The sequence below is a fragment of the Lolium rigidum genome, chromosome 7 (genome assembly GCF_022539505.1).
Source record: "Lolium rigidum isolate FL_2022 chromosome 7, APGP_CSIRO_Lrig_0.1, whole genome shotgun sequence".
Taxonomy (NCBI): domain Eukaryota; kingdom Viridiplantae; phylum Streptophyta; class Magnoliopsida; order Poales; family Poaceae; genus Lolium; species Lolium rigidum.
The window spans coordinates 137,211,188-137,228,698 of NC_061514.1; the positions used below are offsets into that span (position 1 = coordinate 137,211,188).

Below are 17,511 nucleotides of genomic sequence, written 5' to 3' on the forward strand. Positions count from 1 at the left end.
CCATAGATGAAAGGAGAAATCCAAAGAAGAGCAACTTTTTGTGTGACATGTGGCACAAGATGCATAAGGTGTCTCTCACAAGTATGACATGGTCCTTGAGATTCTCGGAGTGTATGATGATATCATCAAGACATACAACAACCAATGTGCCAACAAGATGTGTCAACATATGTTGCATAAGAGGCAAAAGAGGTGACGAGGAATTGGACCAAACCGAAAGCTCGACAAGACAAGTCGGAAACACACGAGGGCGAAAGCTTTTGGGAACATACCCTTTGGTGTGAATCTCACGGGTTGGATGATGTACGTCGTCCTTGTTGGGGTAGCTCTCTATAGCTCGTTTCGTCAACTCATGCTCTGTGACGCCCCGGAACCGGTACCATGAGGATTCCAGCGGTCCCGCCGAAATCCGCACGATATCGATTCAGAGACGCCCTCCGACACGACGTGCGCGAAGAATCACACACGTGATGCCAGAGGAATTAACACGAGCGGTAACATTACAACGGGATTACAATAGAGCCCACAAGATACATATATTACAACAACGACTCCAACGAGTCAAGATACAAATATACAATACAAAGATCCAAATCATACAGAAGATCGAATACGTCCGAGTACGGACAAGATACAAATTGGACTAAGAGTCCTGAAGATAACCGATGGCGTCCATAACCCTGCCCAGGCCAAGCCGGAAGGGTAACCTTGCTAACGTCGTCTTCATCAAACATATCTTCATACCTGCCCGGTTATATCCCGTAGAAGCAGCAATAAGTACGGGTTCGTACTTAACAAGACTTCAAGACGTATAAGCATTCGTCAACCAGTCGTCCTTTGTACTTGAGGCACGCAGGGGACTTAGAGGACGCAAGAGGAACGTCATAGGAAATATGGTGGGGTTAAGCGGCAGCGCAAGCACTAAAAACCTATAGAGACACACTACAACATTCGTCTAATCAGAGAAGGTGAGAGAGCGCATAAACTAACAGTTCTATACTCTGCAAACATAACACAGCCGACGTGTTCCCCCTTCGCAAAGAGGTACTGGCAAAGGCACTCACACTGTTGACAAGTTTTAACCATTTATTATTAGAGTTGTGCTAACTTACTACGCAAGTTATTATGATTGAAACGAGCGGGTGTCGGTTGTCTATGATCGAGTCATACGGCTCCAAGTCGTCCATAACCGCGGACGCGGCTTATCGATAAGATTGTAACCCTGCAGGGGTGCCCAAATGTGCCCACACGCACGATAAACCCACTTACGACAGGTGGATATCACGACACGCACTCTCCTTCACTACAACAATGTCCAGGAAGCCACCTAACTAAGTTAAACCCGAATCAGAGTCCGGCCGACTCTCCGAAACGGACCTAGCTGTTGCGAGAACGGCTAAGAGGATCAGAGCCCACTAGAGGATGACCTCTTAACAATGCGGACCGCACCTACGAGCGTGCAAGAGACAACGGGGTTACAAGGCACTCACGGCTTCCCCAAAAGTAACATCATATCATCCGACCACAAAGAAACATGCTTGCACGCCGGGAGAAACAAACAAACATTCAAACTAGTTGTGGCCACTCTGGACAAAGCTATAGAATCCGGCGAGTGGTCGAGGAGACCCGGTAAGCATACCCACGTGTGGTTAGAGCGCTCAGTCTCGGAACAGATAACAAGAACCCGGGGTCCTAAGATATTTAGGAAACACAAGTGAGCCGTCACAAAACGAGCAGCTGACCCACCGATGCCTCCCTTAAACAATTATCAACAACTAAAGTAACCATGATTCTTCCCAACATATAACCCGATAAGATAACAATAACGGTAACGAGATAAAACAGCACTAGTATGCACTACGACTCGCAAGGGCAGACTCGGTAACTAAACAATAGCCGTAGGAGATGGTGGTGGAAATATGGGCTGCTTGAGGTAACAAGTGGAAGGGACACGTGACAAGAACGCAACTTAAGGATAGGAAGGCAAAATAAAATAGGTGAGCGACTCCTGCAGGGACAGGAGTATAGGGGAAATGCTTGCCTGTTAAAGCTTGCCGAGGAACATCCGGAGGACTTGTCGTATCTCACCACACCACTTGGCGATCCTATCCGGGAAGAAGCAAATGCTGGAACACACAACGTATGCAAGTCTTACTACTACGGATAAAGATAATCCAGCATGATCAAGATGATATGCAATGACATGGCAAGTATGATGCGGTGCAACTTATCCAATTTAAGCGGAGTCGGAACCCTGGACAAACAATTTAGAGTTGGAGTTGCATTTCTACCGTCAAATTTAAGTGGTTGTTAATCATGGCAAGAGCATGGCAAGGGTGATCTACTTCAAAGTTAAACGGAGCGGGGAAACCCTAGTCGGTGTCCGAAATACTCCGCATATATGTAAGGTGAACATACACGACTATCCACGAGCGACATGATGCGAGATGCAAACTGATGAATGGATGGCATAATCATGTTCCTCATGTTTTTCTGAGCAACTTTCATATATAAAACATTTTATTTGGAGTTATATTTTGTAAGATATGATTTTAACAAAGCCAACACATTTCCTGAAAAACAAAACAGTGGCTGGGGACGAACTGGGCTGAACCTGCGTTGTCCTGGGCCAGAACCGGCATGCTGCTGGCGACGGATAGAGGAGTAGCGCCTGGGAAGGAACCTGGGCCAAGGCCCATCGGCGGATCTGAGAGGTAAAAAGGTGAGTTAAAATCACCTCCACCTGGGGTGCTCCTTTACACCGACCTGGTCGGCGCGACTGGAGTTGCCGCACACCCCTGGCCGCACATGGGCTTGGCCCACGATCGCACAGCCTCTGCGGTTTCGGTTCGCTCCGGATTTCATTCGTCTTCCCACCCCACCCCTAATCGAATGTTTATTTTGTCGGGAATGTTTCACTGTTTCTTCATGGCCTTAAAAAAATATAAGACAGTTCGAAAGCACAACAAAACATATAGAAAAAAGATCTGAATAATTCACATAGATCTTTTGCCGCAGAAAATGCTCTTTCCTAAGAGAGATGAAGACTAAGGAGTTGGTCCTCTGGTGACACCAACTTGTGTTCGTTGATCTTTATTACTGAAGTCTAGTACCGTTCTGCATTAGACGCCTGACTACCCCAAGTACTCTTTGTAATTGTGTTTATTTTTTCGGGAATGTTTCACTGTTTCATACCGGCCTTTAAAAAAATATGAGACAGTTCGAAAGCAGAACAAAACATATAAAAAAAATCTCCAAACTTAGAGAACAAAACAGGTTGATACCTTTTTCATGTACAGCTTAGAGAATAAACTTTCAGCTAAGCTCCAAACTTTTAACTAAGCTCACCTCATTGAAGTACAGAGATCCACTGTTACATATTTCAGTTAAACCAGAAGGGCACACTGTTACTATGTTTTCATATTCAGGCAAGTATGTTGTGAGTTGTGACAGATACAAAAGACTATTGTTCAGTACACTTAAAACATCTTTGATCAACTGGTGTGTTCTCTGAAATAAAAATGGCAAAGCTCTGCCTTTTCATGCCAATTTCTCTGTTTCTCCTTTCCATGTTGGTGTGGTCTCTGAAAAGAATAGAACAATCAAAATCCTTTAAAACAATGATTGCAAGGAGATATTTATTTCTTTTTTATCCTGTTGAAGTAAGATACTTACTTTTTTGCAGTGCTTCATATTTTCAACTTGAGGATAAATAGTGTTGAGATCTTATTCAATGCAGAAGGTGGTTTGCCTATTAATAGGAACAAAAATGAGTACTGAACCATCATAATAGGCAAAAAAGACTTTTGCATTATAAATCTATGAAAAAGAATTATATGGTTGACTGCACATATGCATATGTGATGTAGTCACTTACATGTTTGGCAATGAATTGTCTTTCTACTGGTACATGTTTCTCATTATATTTGTTAATCACAAGTTGACATGCAACTTTTTCGCGCATTCCTTGCACGTCAAACTTTCATTTTTAAACATATATATGGATTAGATAATCGAAAAACATGAACGATTTTATACCTTGAAAATAAATAGAAAGCATGAACGGAATCTTGGCATGAACGATTTTATACCTTGAACATAGAAAAAACAAGAACGGTTTCTTGGCATGAACGGTTTCCTTCCTTGAACATAAATTCAATCATGAACGGATTCTTGGCGTGAGCGGTTTTGTACCTTTAACACAAAAGTTAAGCATGAACAGATTAATGGCATGAAAGATTTCGCATATTGAACATAAATTCAAGAATGAAAAGATTTTTGGCGTCAACTTCCTACCTTGAACTTAAAAGTAAAGCATGAAAGGTTTCCTACCTTGAACATAAAATTCTAGCATGAACAGATTCTTTGCATGAACGGTTTCCTGAATACAAATTCAAACATGAAGGGATCGATGGCATGAACGAGTTCCTACCTTGAACATAAATTAAAACATAAACGGATTCAAGGCATTAACCGTTTTGTGCCTTGAAAATAAATAGAAAACATGAACGGAATCATGGCATGAACGGTTTTCTACCTTGAACATAAAAAAGATGAACAGTTTCTTGGCATAAACGGTTTCCTTACTTGAACATAAATTCAATCATGAACGAATTCTTGGCATGAATGGTTTTGTACCTTTAACATAAAAATGAAGCATAAATAAATGGATGAACAGATTCTTCGCATTAAGCATTTTCTTAGCATGACCGTTTTCCTACATTGAACATAAATTCGAACATGAACGGACTATTTGCATGAACGTTTTTCTTCCTTGAACAAAAATTAAAGCATGAGCTAACTTGAACGGATTCATGGCATGTACGATTTCCTACGTAAAACATAAATAAAAACATGAACAAGTTCTTGGCACGAACGATTTTCCACCTTGAACTAAAAAGTAAAGCATGAACGAATTCTTGCCATGAACGATTTTTCACCTTAATCATAATCAAAAACATGAACAGTTTGATGGCATGAACGATTTCCTACAATGAACTAAAAAGTAAAGCATGAATGAATTCTTGGCATGAACGATTTCCTACATTGAACTTAAATTCAATCATGAAATGATTCATGGAATGAACGTTTTCGTACATTCAACATAAATTCAAGAATGAACGGTATCATTAGGTGACCGGGAAGCATCACCAGATTATCCTAGATTCAATCTAGGTTTTCTAGCCTCGGATTCATGAAAAGAAGTAGCAAAAAAGTATTATTGCCATGAATGGGTTCCCGATGTTGAACATACAAAATAATGGAAGAACTGTGAACCTTTTTTTTTGAGCGGATTCTTGGCATGAACGTTTTTCCTAGCTTGAACATCAATACAAGCATGAACGGATTCTTGGCATGAATAGTTTCCTACCTTGAAACATAAAAAAACCATGAACGAATTATTGCCATGAATGGTTTCCTACCTTGAACATAAGAAAGCATGAATGAATTCTTTTCATGAACTTAATCCTTTGTTGATCATAAAAAAATCATGAATGGATTCTTGGCATGAACGGTTTTCTACCTTGAACATAAATACAAGCCTGAAGAGATTCTTGGCATAAACGGTTTTACCTTGAACATAAAATATCATGAAGAATTCCTTTCATGAACTCTTTCCTTTGTTTAACACTAACAAAAATCATGAACGGTTTCCCTCTTTGAACATAAATAAAGCATGAAAAGATTGTTGGCATGAATAGTTTTCCTAGCTTGAACATTAATAAAGCGTGAACGGATTCTTGGCATGAACGGTTTGTACCAACATAAATAAAAGCATGAACAGATTATTTGCATGAACGGTTTTCTACCTTGAACATAAATACAAGCCTGGATGGATTCTTGGCGTGAACGGTTTCTACCTTGAACATAAATAAAAGCGTGAACGGATTGTTGGCACGGTTTCCTTCTTTGAACATAACCAAGAAATGAACGGATTCTTACCATTATAAAGGATCAACATATTCTTGGTATAAATGTTTCTCCTAGCTTGAAACATTAAAAAAGCATGAACAAATTCTTGCCATGAACAGTTTCCCCCTTGATCATAAAAAATCGTGAATGAATTTCTTCTTCCCTGCATTCACAACAAAATAAAGAACCATGATATTGGAAAAATAAATATATTGATAAAACAGTCAAAAACTGTAAGCACCATATTTGCATACAAGTATATTTTGTTTCTTCCATCACCAGAGGTGCGAATGTCACAAAAGAGCAATTGCATCAATACAGCTCCCTATGAGCCATGACAGAAGCGTGAGAACATAAGCTAAGTATTGGTTGATGACGTGAATACATCAGGTTACAGGTTCATGTGACAAAAGTATAAGGAGGTAAATCAGTATGTAGACTAGACTAATTGGTTTGGTAATTCCACATTGTTCTCCACGAGAAATATCGAGAGCGGAAAGTTCACAAGGTGAAAGAAAAATAAACAGAACTTTGAGCATACATGCTAACAAAAAATGCAGGACATTAAACAGAAATTAGACCACTGATTTGAACCAGAAGGTGATAAATTTTTAGAAATATTTGTCTCTGCTTTGGTGGCGCTGAAATGTTCAGAGTTATACACCAGCAGGTGGCTGGAAAATTCAGCGATTTGTGTCTTCCTTGTTGCCGCTGGAAACATTCTGAAACTGGAAAGCCACATGTCGAGTGATCAGCTGTCTGTCATAGCCTACACATGTTGTGCTCGAATAATCTCGCCATTGGTTTATAGAGAAACATAAACAACTTAAATTAGCTCTAAGTCATGAACATGTTATAATATCCGGTTGCTACAACGGTTTTAAACTTCTATGGTACTACATAAATCTTACTGTAAAAAGTCATCAAGAAGCATGTAGAAAACATATCAAGAGAAGAGATAATCTGCTATAACTATAAAGAAACACATAGAGATGCATGGAGAAACAGAAACAAAAACATGAACGTATTCTACATGCTTGTCACTCAATACCTGAAAGAAGACATTCTGGTCACTAAGAGGAGTCCTGCCTTGAACCAAGACTCCCCTTAGTAACCTATGACTTAACACGACACCATTGATGTGCTTCCACCTCTCCCAGAATACCAAGTTGCTAACTATAGGGTCAGATTTGGAGCTATAACAGTCTACCAAAATTATTTCATGACAATAATTCCAAAAAACCAACACTTGATTATTATGATACAATTAATACACCATGAGCATACACCCTATATAAGAACAGTGGATCGAAATTACATACTGTAACCACTGCAGGTAGGTGTCAAACACACAGGGCAACGTCACATCAGTAACTCCACTAGAAGTAATTTGTGCAGCTCAACTAGTAAAATCCTAGGAAACACAGACACTGCCTAACATTCAGAATTCAAAAAAGAAACAGAGTGAGCACTCAGTTAGCGCTGCAATTTGGAACCCTAACAGCAATCAACAACATGCACGAACTAGTATAAGAGCAGGGGCTAGAATCTGAACTCGTCGATCCAGATCCGCGGAAAACAAACATGTGTGTTTGAGTGCCAGTTTCAGTTCTAACTAGATCAAGCAAGACGAAAACCAGCGGCACAGCGACAAGAGAGCACCACGGTAACAGATGAGCTAAGCAAAACAAAACAGTCGGCCAAGCACTTTAGTAGCAGAAGCGCGGCGTTGGGGTGTAGCTAGCATGGGAGTAAGGTGTTGGGCAGCGGCTGGCCGCCGAGAAAGTGGTAGCCGGTAGGGGGATCTCGAAATAGCCTGCATCCTAACAAACCCCCTAAAAATCGAAACAAAACAACAACACTATTCTCTGAAAAAGTCCTAATCAGAACAAATCGAACACTGCGTGTACGGGGGAGAAGATGGAAACAAGCACTAACCTTCCGCCGCCATTGATGGAAATGAAGGAAGCAGACCATCAACCAGACCCTGTCAGCAACGAGAACACCGAGGAATAAGAACTATAGGGGTGAGAAAGGGGGCGGAGGAGGAGACTACTAAGCAGTATAACTTGGCTAAATTTCCTACTCTGAAAGCATCTTTGAATAGAATGAATATATTAAGTGCGAAAGAGTCCTCGTGGCTGCTATATCCGCGAGAATTCCAAGTGTTCTAGTTCATCTGGTTAAAGAAAAAGATCTCCCACATCAAACATGCAACTTCTTGTCCCATACTCCTGCTACTCCCACCTACGCTTCTCACATCACATCCTTGGTCCTTAAACTACCTACTGCTGGTATACATGAGAGACAAATATTGCATATGAACAACCCCAAACTTATGCAGCGACCAAAAATAACATTTGTGAAAATGTTCCACCAAAAAATCCTATCACCACATTCATGTTGATTTTGCTAGCCTACTGCCTGGGATAGATGCTAACTACAGGACCCCATTTCTCTAATCAAGAACATGAGTTGCGAACTACAAACAAAGTAGCACCACTAAAAACATCAGATGCCCGGCGTGCGTGAATATAGCTTTCACAGGCGAGAGATGTTGCGCAGCACCGGCTGTCCATGGAACAAAGTCTAGGGGAATCTCTTAAATAGTAAGAATCCTAGCTAACACGCTGAAGAAAACCCACAAAATCAACTGGAGAAACCCTAACTAGAACGAATCTAGTAGTTCGGGTACGAGGATAAGAAGGAAACGATACTAACCTTCCGCCGCCATCGATGGAGAGGAACGAATCCAGTAGTTCGCGTGCGGGGATCCCGAAAGAAACAGAACTCCAGCGAGGAAGTGGCTGAGGCGGAAGACCGAACTCAGGGGATGAATCGGAGAAGAAGCTCTACCAGCGGCGGAAATCAAGAAGAACGAACGGGGAAAAGCTAGAAGAAGCAGTCGACCGTATATGGGCCGGCCCAAAAGGTAAGAGGGGGTGTGCGGCGCTCCATATAGGTCGGTGTATAGGATTTGCCCTCCACCTGGGATTTGATCTCAGGACCTGCAACTTGAGGGATCAAGAAACGAACCAAATGGGCTAGGCTGGTGATGTTGAATACGGGAAGGCTCCACCGAAATTGAAGCATATCTCAGCGCCAGATCTGAAGCAAAAACAAGAATAAGGTTGGATTTATATGGCAGCTGTGGGGATTTGAACTTAGGTCTGCTGAGTTACGGATCAAGGGGGTTACCACGATGACGTTGCTTCACATGGTGACAAAAGCTTGGCGCGTGACAACTTGAAGAAGGAGAGGCGGAGCTCCCTGGACATGGCGGACGGAAACAGACGAGCATGAAAGCGTCGATTCAAGGCGAGCCGGGACGAGGGCAAGTGCGTCGAGGGTGCGCCTTGCCTTGGGGAAGCCAGAGGTGTGCTCAGTTTGGCCGGAGGAGGACGAGGGCGGCCGGAATTGAAGAATTCGGTCGCCGGAGTTGAAGAAGAAACGGCGAATTTGCCGGTGAAGTAGCGAACCCCCGGTCGATTCCTTTGGGGAGGATGGAGAGGAAGACGAGGCGCATCTTTCGGTGCCCTCTGAACGGCGGGGGATGGTCTACAGCGGCGGAGCCATGGCGAGGTGGAGAGGTGCTGTGGGGTTTCTCCTTCGTTGCTTACAGAGAAGAAGAAATCTCGAGAGGAAAGGTAGATGGCGGCGCGAGAGGGGAAGGAGAGGAGGTTTGGTGGAAGCTAGGGTTTCCAACCCGAAAGATAAAGGAGGGAGTGGTTGAGGTGGGGTGCTAGGTGGAGGGGAGACCACAGACTCCACCCACACCATTATCGTGAAGGAGAAGACGACAAGTGAGGGGAAGACCTTTCTCCTCGAAGGGGTACGGGCCGAGAGATGGCTGGGCCGAGGAGAGGCAAATGGGCCGCCGGGTGAAAAGACCAGAAGAGAGAGGAGAGAAAAGGGGCCTGGCAAGATAGGGGTTGGGTTTTTCTTTTTCTTTAAATAAACCATTTGAAAAATAAATTCAATTCTGTTTTGAATATTGAGGAAAGAGGGTGAGATTCAAAAACTGGTTTACAAAATATTTTATTTATTTGTAACCAAAACAAAACATATTATATTTCCAAACCTTAATCGTTTTGAAAAAGCTTAATTGTAAAATAGGGAGTAAGAGAGGGGTTAGGGTTTATAAAATAATTTTATTTAGTGAAAACATGGATGATATGATGCATGATAAAATGATGATGCACAAAAAGAAAGGAACAAACAAAATCTATTAGGGGTACTACCCGGGGCCGTTACATGCTCCGTGGCGGTGGAAGTTGTCGTTCGTGTACCTACACATGGAACAAGCAAAACAAAAAGCGTGTGTGCATGGTAGATGAATACATCATCCATCATGATGTTCCATGTCGTGTGCATATTACCATTACTGTCAAGCAAGATAGTATGAAATGCATGGCGATAGTTGATACGTCGCAAACGTATCTATAATTTTTGATGTTCCATGCTTGTTTTACACCAATTACTATATGTTTTAAGGGAATAACCTATTAATAGTTGCAAAAGTGCACAAGTTGTTGGTTTCAACTTTGTTGTGCAGGAAATAGGCAAATATGGAAGGAAATAGCTCATTATGGTGAAATCTGGAATTTTCCGGAATCTGTCCCTGCTCAACACTTTTCAAAGCTTGCTTCGAAACTCCATCAAAACGACGTCCAATGGAAAATTCGTAAACTACAAAGTTGAGAGAATTTCAAACCGAAAAATTTGGACATCTTATTCGTCCAGAACAGACAACGGATGCATCCGACAGAGCAGAATTACTGCGGAGGTTCGTGCAGTCTCGGGACTCCGAAAGTTGGTGACGTATTTGACACAAACTCTTTCCATAACTGGATATTTCGACCCAGCCACGAGTTGTGAGGCTCATGAAGGACAGAGGGGAGTTCTAAGAAGGTTCTAGAGGTGCCCAAGAGCCCTTGGATCAAAGGGGCATCCATCCCATGGCCTAGATTGCATCTCCAACACTATATATTGATGGGAAACCCTATTTTTGGAGGCCCCCAAGCATTGTCACGAAAATCCTCCTCCTTGGCAGCAGCCAAGGAGGGGGAAACACTCAGCTACACCAGCACCAACTCAAGGAAGAAGAAGGCTAAGGGGCGGTGCTCCCCCATGATTTCGGCGGTGGGGAAGGAGTCCCCCGCGCCGCCGTCGGCGCCGCCCACGCCTCCGCCTGCCGGCGCTCCTCGCTGAGCCCCTCTCCGACGTCTTCACCGCCATCTCCATCACCAACTCCTCATTGTATTCAGTGGTCCATCCTCTCACAAACCTCTGTACCGCCCTATGTAAACATGGTGTTTAATGCTATAAGTTATAATCCTATGATCTATGTCATGTTGCCATAGTTTATTTGTTCATTGATTGATTGGTTGTTTCTCTTTGGTTCATTAGAGTTGTATGTTGATATGTTACCGTCCTTGGTGCCCATTATATTTGTGCGCGCATGGATCAAGCACCATAGGGTTGGTAGTACTTGTATACTAGAAGGGGGAAGTTCTGCGGAGTGACGAAACACGAGGACACGAACCGGATAGTTGCATGTATGGGAGTAAGAGGACCATTTACTTAAGGCTATGGTTGGGGAAATCTTAATGCTTGCTAGTATTTACGGATGTTTGCTAGAAAGCCAATCATATAGTACTTGTAATCCCGGAGGGAGAGCATGTATATTTAGCCTCTCCTACATAGAAAGCTGCATCGAAGACATTGAACCCAAGATCCTCACTAATTGATCTTGGAACTATTACCACCGCCTTTCCACACTCATGGTACTGTTAGTTTAGTTTGTTTTATTGCTGCAGCACTAACATTTATTCCGTGTATTTTATTGTTCTGCAAAGTCACCTCTCATACCCGTTATCGCTCTAGTTTTATTTCCTAGATATTGCAAACGCTTAGTGTGCGTAGAGTTGTATCGGTGGTTGATAGAACTTGAGAGAATGTTTATCCTACCTTTAGCTCCTCGTTGGGTTCGACACTCTTACTTATCGAAAAGGCTACACGCGATCCCCTATACTTGTGGGTTATCAAGACCTTTTACGGCGCCGTTGCTTAGGGAGCCATAGCGTAGGTGAATATTTTCGTGTGCACTTGTTCGATTTATCTCTAAGTATTTTTACTTCCTGTACCTAGTTGTTCTCTATCTCTTGTATGGATAGGTAATGCGAATTACAAAAAAAGTAGTTGTATTTCTTATATAAAAAAATAAAAAAATGTTTTCAGAAAAGAAAAGTGATTGGAAAGATGAGTAATGGTGAAGTGGGGGTCGACCTTGAACACTTCTGTTCATGCCTGCGAAACCAAAACAATTCTTTCCATGGAAGCTTTTCATTAAAAACTTGTAAATAGTGTATATAGTGTACATATCCCGCTATAAATAGAATGTATAGATAACCCCTAGTTTGTTATGCAAGTTTGTCACTATGCTGCCTAGAAAACAGATTTCCTGTGCTCCACTGTAGAAAATTTTAAAAATCACCAGAATGTGATCTTGATCTTAAATTTCTTGAGTGCATAGTAGTGCTTGCTATCTAACTTTCGTTAGTTCTGACTTTTCTGATTTGAGGTACGTAGACAGATCTAATAATTCAATCTTTACAGACTGATTCTGTTGAGACAGATTTCCTGTGCTGTGCTGCAAAAATTCGTGAAAAATCTCAGTATGGCATTTTGATCTGAAATTTTTGGTGCATAGACCTGAGGTTATGATCTGTCTTTCGTTAATCATGAGTTTTTCGATTTGAGCTACTTAACTATCTCATTGAGTGACATATTTACAGAGTGTTCAGTTTTGACAGATTTCTATTCTCTTTGTTTAAATATTGTACTTAGGATTCAAAAGTTTCCTTCGTTTTCGACGTACGATTGAAATAATAAGAAACCTCGGTATTACAGTGGCTAAATATTTGATAGATTTTATAGAAATTAGGGATACTTGAACACTTGTGGATTTTATTTAATGAGTACTAACCTACTAATGAGTTTTGTGAAGCTTTATGTGGATGTAGTTTTTAAGTTCTAATCAATATAGTGATATGAGATGAGCAAGAGGATGCAAGATCTCAAGCTTGGGGATTTGTAGATGGATCCCAAGAATATTCAAGAAGATGCAAATATCTAACCTTGGGGATGCTCAAGGCATCCCCCTATTCATCAACCAACATGAAGTTGTCTCCTTCAAACTCAATATTACCCATCCACATGTAAGCATTGTATATAGTTGCTTTTATTATCTTTGGTTTTATCCTATTTAGTTTTATTAGGTTCTTTATTTGGCTCTTGTTTCTTTGTCAGTTTCACTTATAATTGGAAAACAACAACAAAAAAAGGGGGGGTTTGAGAGCTCCATCAAATAATCATGCCCCTCTTAAATGGCTATAAAGAAAGAGCTTTATGGGAGACAACCCAATATGTTTATATTTCTGTTATTTACTGCTTTGTTGAGTCTTGGAATTCATTACTACTGTAATGACCTCTCCTTATCATGTTTGTTTTGTTTTTGTGCCAATAATTGCCTCTAATGGTAAGAAAGTGGTATTTGGGGGATTTGCAATCTTGTTTACTGTTTCTGGTTCGTCACGAGAAAAATCGCCAAACATCACCAGAGCGTAAGTTTGAGCTGCCAATTTACGAGCATATTCCCCAGGTATTTATATAACTTTCATTAGTTCAGAGTTTTTCGAGATACGCAGCGTAACTATTTTTCAAAAATCAATTTTTACGAACTGTTCTGTTTTGATAGATTCTTGCACTGTTTTGCATTTGCATCTTTTTGCCCACCTTTTTCAGTTCTCTTGATCAAAGAACCTTATTGAAGTTGTGCTACAGTAGCTAATGCTTATTAAAATGTTTTTCATATGTCATACTGAACTTTGTAGATTTGATTAATATTATCATTGCACTAACGTTGCTAATGAGATTTGTGATGAGTTTTGTATGAAGGAAGTTTTCAAGTGTAGGAAAGAAGAATGATGAGATGAGATGAAGAATGGACAAAAGCTCAAGCTTGGGGATGCCCATGTCACCCCAAGATATATTTAAGAAGTACAAGCGTCAAAGCTTGGGGATGCCCAATGCATCCCCTTCTTCATCAATAAAAATGTCAGGTCATGTTTCTGTTCACTATATTTTTATTGCTTCATATACTATGTGTTATTCTTGGAGCGTATATATTTTCTGTTGTGTATTTTATTTTCAATAAAGTGGGCACCATCATACCATGTTTGTTTGGGAGAGAGATACGCTCCGTTTTAATTGTATGAACGCTCTGGTTTTCACTTTTATTGTTCAACGAGCGATTTATTTTTGCTAGTACTGCGTTTAGCTCTGGTTTTTCACTCCTATTTTGTTCAGAGCTTGTTAGTATGCTTCAGTTACATATGATTAGCTCTCTGATATTTAATTAATATTATAAATGAGAGTTGTTTCAAATAAGTTGATTGGTGTTGGGTACGAGTAAAATGGTTTCATATTAATAGTGATGCAAATGGAAGATCTCCTCTGATGTTTCAGTTGGGTTGAATTCATCATTTAGTTTAGACTTTAATATCACCATATGCTTTAATTAATAAGTTTTGTCGCTATGCATGATTATGACCATTATTGCTCTCTTAGTTGGTCGCTATCTTTCTTTTTGCTAGCCTTCATTCTGTACTATGTATGATCTCTACTCGTGCATCCAACCACCAAAAACCAAAATATGCCAAAAGTGTCCACCATACCTACCTATATGTGGTATTTCACCGCCACTCTAAGTAAATTTACATGTGCTACCTTTAAAATCTTCAAAATAATTTCTTGTTTTTGCAATACACAGCTCATGGGAAAGTAGCCTAAAAAAATATTATGGTGAGGAATATGTCACTTATGTATCTTAGTTCTTATAAGCTGCTTGTTGTGTGGCAACCATGCTGACATGGGTGTGGGGACCCCAGACTAACGGTCCGAAATACCCTGTTATGTATACAGTTCACGATCCCATGATCAGTGTGTCGTGAACACATAACCGAACTGATATCAAATTACACCATCCATTACAAAGTGGAATAAGAAAATTACAATGAGATCACATGACCAATACTTACATAATAGCCTCGAAGGGCCTAACTAAACATCAGAGTATCATCATCACTTCAGCAGCACAGTACCCAAGTCATCTGCCATAACCCTACGAGCAGCCGAGCGGGAAGACGTTCCTAGCTCGCATAGACGTCGCCAACTCCTTCTTCATCCGTCGAGTTCCTTCAAGTCTGGCCAAGTAAATAGCCAGGGACAAAGCCGTGAGTACATTGGAATTGTACTCGCAAACCATCAAGAAAGGTGCTAACAATGCTAACTAAAGAGACAAGAGAGGAAGAATAGTTTCTCTTGTGGGTATAGCATGTGAAAGAGAATCAGTTTCTCTTGTGGATATAGCATGTGAAAGAGAATCAGTTTCTCTTGTGGATATAGCATCCCGACATCGCAATTGATGGAGACTCTATAGTGGTACTATGATATCTCTATATCTTGGTTAAAGAAAAGTTCCTCTACAAGAAACATTAGGAAAGAGTTCCCCATTTGGTCTTATTTTTCCACGACCATCTCCATATGGTCGACACACGCCCTTTTTTCGTACCCTTCCGGTACATCCAACACAACACTTTCTTTGCAAATCATTTATCAAAACAAAACTCAAGCCCCAGTAAAGGTAGAACTTTGCAACCCGTCCATGACCGCGGACGCGGCTATTCGAATAGATTTAACTCTGCAGAGTTTGCACACTTTCCCCACAATTATCCGGATACCTATCGTGTGGGCATCATCCCTGCATAACAACATATGCCACGACGGATACCCGGACATAACCTTTCGCCCATCTCCACTGGCACGAGTCCTTCCCTGCGGGCTTACCCCTTCCCGGCACCCCGACAGAGCATACCTCCTTTTGAGCGTATCTCCGGCGCCATGACGAGAAGACCCTCGGTATCGTCCGGCTATCGGTTAAGACGAGTGTATTGCCTCCTCCGGAGCGCAACCCGGCGTCGGAGGTCGTCATGACCCTCCCTAGAAAGTTGTGAAGGGTGCTCCTGCCGGCTTCAACAAACTACGGGCTAAGCCCCGTCCCACACCAGGGTAGAGTGGTTGCGCGATAAAAGTTGGGCTGGTGTACACTTATACGCGAGTGCTCCTTTTTAAAACCATTTTTCCCACAACACCTTGGTTGTTCAACAAACAGCCATACACCACTTTTCCGAACATCTTTACCAAGATCCTTTGCTTTCTTAAACCATACGCTTGGGTTAACTCACCCAAGGTTTTCATAAAACATTTACAACAAGGTAAGCCTTGAGGGGTTCCCAACCTATAGTTTCATGAGTTGAACTAGAATTGCACTATGGCCGAGATGAGAGTCATCTTGCCATAGAAGGTGTAAAGGAGTAATGGGTGGATCATACTCGCTTAAGATAAGCATGTATGATGACAACACAAAGAGGATTATACTTTCAGATTTGTGGTACTAACTATAAAATTTGGATAGTGGAGAATCACTACCCAACCAACTCTCCAATAAGGTACCCGGCATAGTCCTCTCAAGTTGAGAATTACACCAACATCATGACATTGATACCTCTAAAATACAAAAGTTGTGAGTGAGGTGTAAGTTACTATCTTGAGAGGGAAGATGCTCAAGTTGAGCATACAAGATAACCAAGTGGAATAGCACGACCATGATACCATACATCCCATAATCACAACGACAATAGTGGAGTATCACCACTAGGGAGTACTCCACTAGCAACCATACATAGATGACAATAATAAGGAGAACAACACACATAGAACCGAGGTGCTTTGGACATCAACAAATGACATCCAACTAGACACCGAATCAGAGATCAAAGGATGGCTTGCCTTGGCTTATTTGTCCATGTACTTCTTCAACTCCATCAATATAAGAATCCCAACAACATAAATAAAATCCTCGTCCAATTCCACTTCTTCTTCTCCGGAATTGTTCGCATCTATCGCCGGAAAATATAAAAGGAACACAATCAATCATATTGCAACAATCATAACAAGCATGCAACAATCAACAACTAACCATGCAGCCAAGGCATAACATACTAAGGACCTATAGATACCACAAAACAACTTTAAGAGTTTTAATTTAGAAAACCCCATTTATTTACCTAGTAAATGTATGAGTGCATCACAACTTAGCAATTGCCTCTCTCGGTTATCACCATGGTATAAACCAAATATCCCCTGGTAGATAACATCATAAAGATGACAAGTGCATTAGTTTGGCATCAAAAACATTCACATACAATTTCAAACATTTTTGGAAAAGCGGACAATTATTCTCCCTATTTCATAAAGCTTACATAACACTGCACAAGAATAGGAAGCAAATGATATGCCCCACCATTTGAAAACTTAAGCAAAATAAAAGAGCTAAAGTTAAATTGCAGAGGTTTTGTTTTGCAAGCATAAAACAAAGGTTGCCCAGCTCTACTAAAAAGAGTTGGTCAAGGGTTTTAAATAAACCGAAAAGTTTTGCTTCAACAATGCATGTCACACATAAACATTACTAACATC

The 17,511-nt window shown here is 41.1% G+C and overlaps 1 long non-coding RNA gene across 1 annotated transcript; it reads right to left on the reverse strand.

The window, feature by feature from the left end:
• Positions 1–2,080: 2,080 nt before the first annotated feature.
• Positions 2,081–9,166, reverse strand: LOC124669512. The gene is made up of 3 exons (XR_006992214.1): positions 8,950–9,166; positions 2,615–2,707; positions 2,081–2,126 (listed from the first exon to the last, which is right to left on the reverse strand). It is a non-coding gene; the product is annotated as an uncharacterized LOC124669512 (long non-coding RNA).
• Between the last annotated feature and the right edge of the window lie 8,345 nt (positions 9,167–17,511).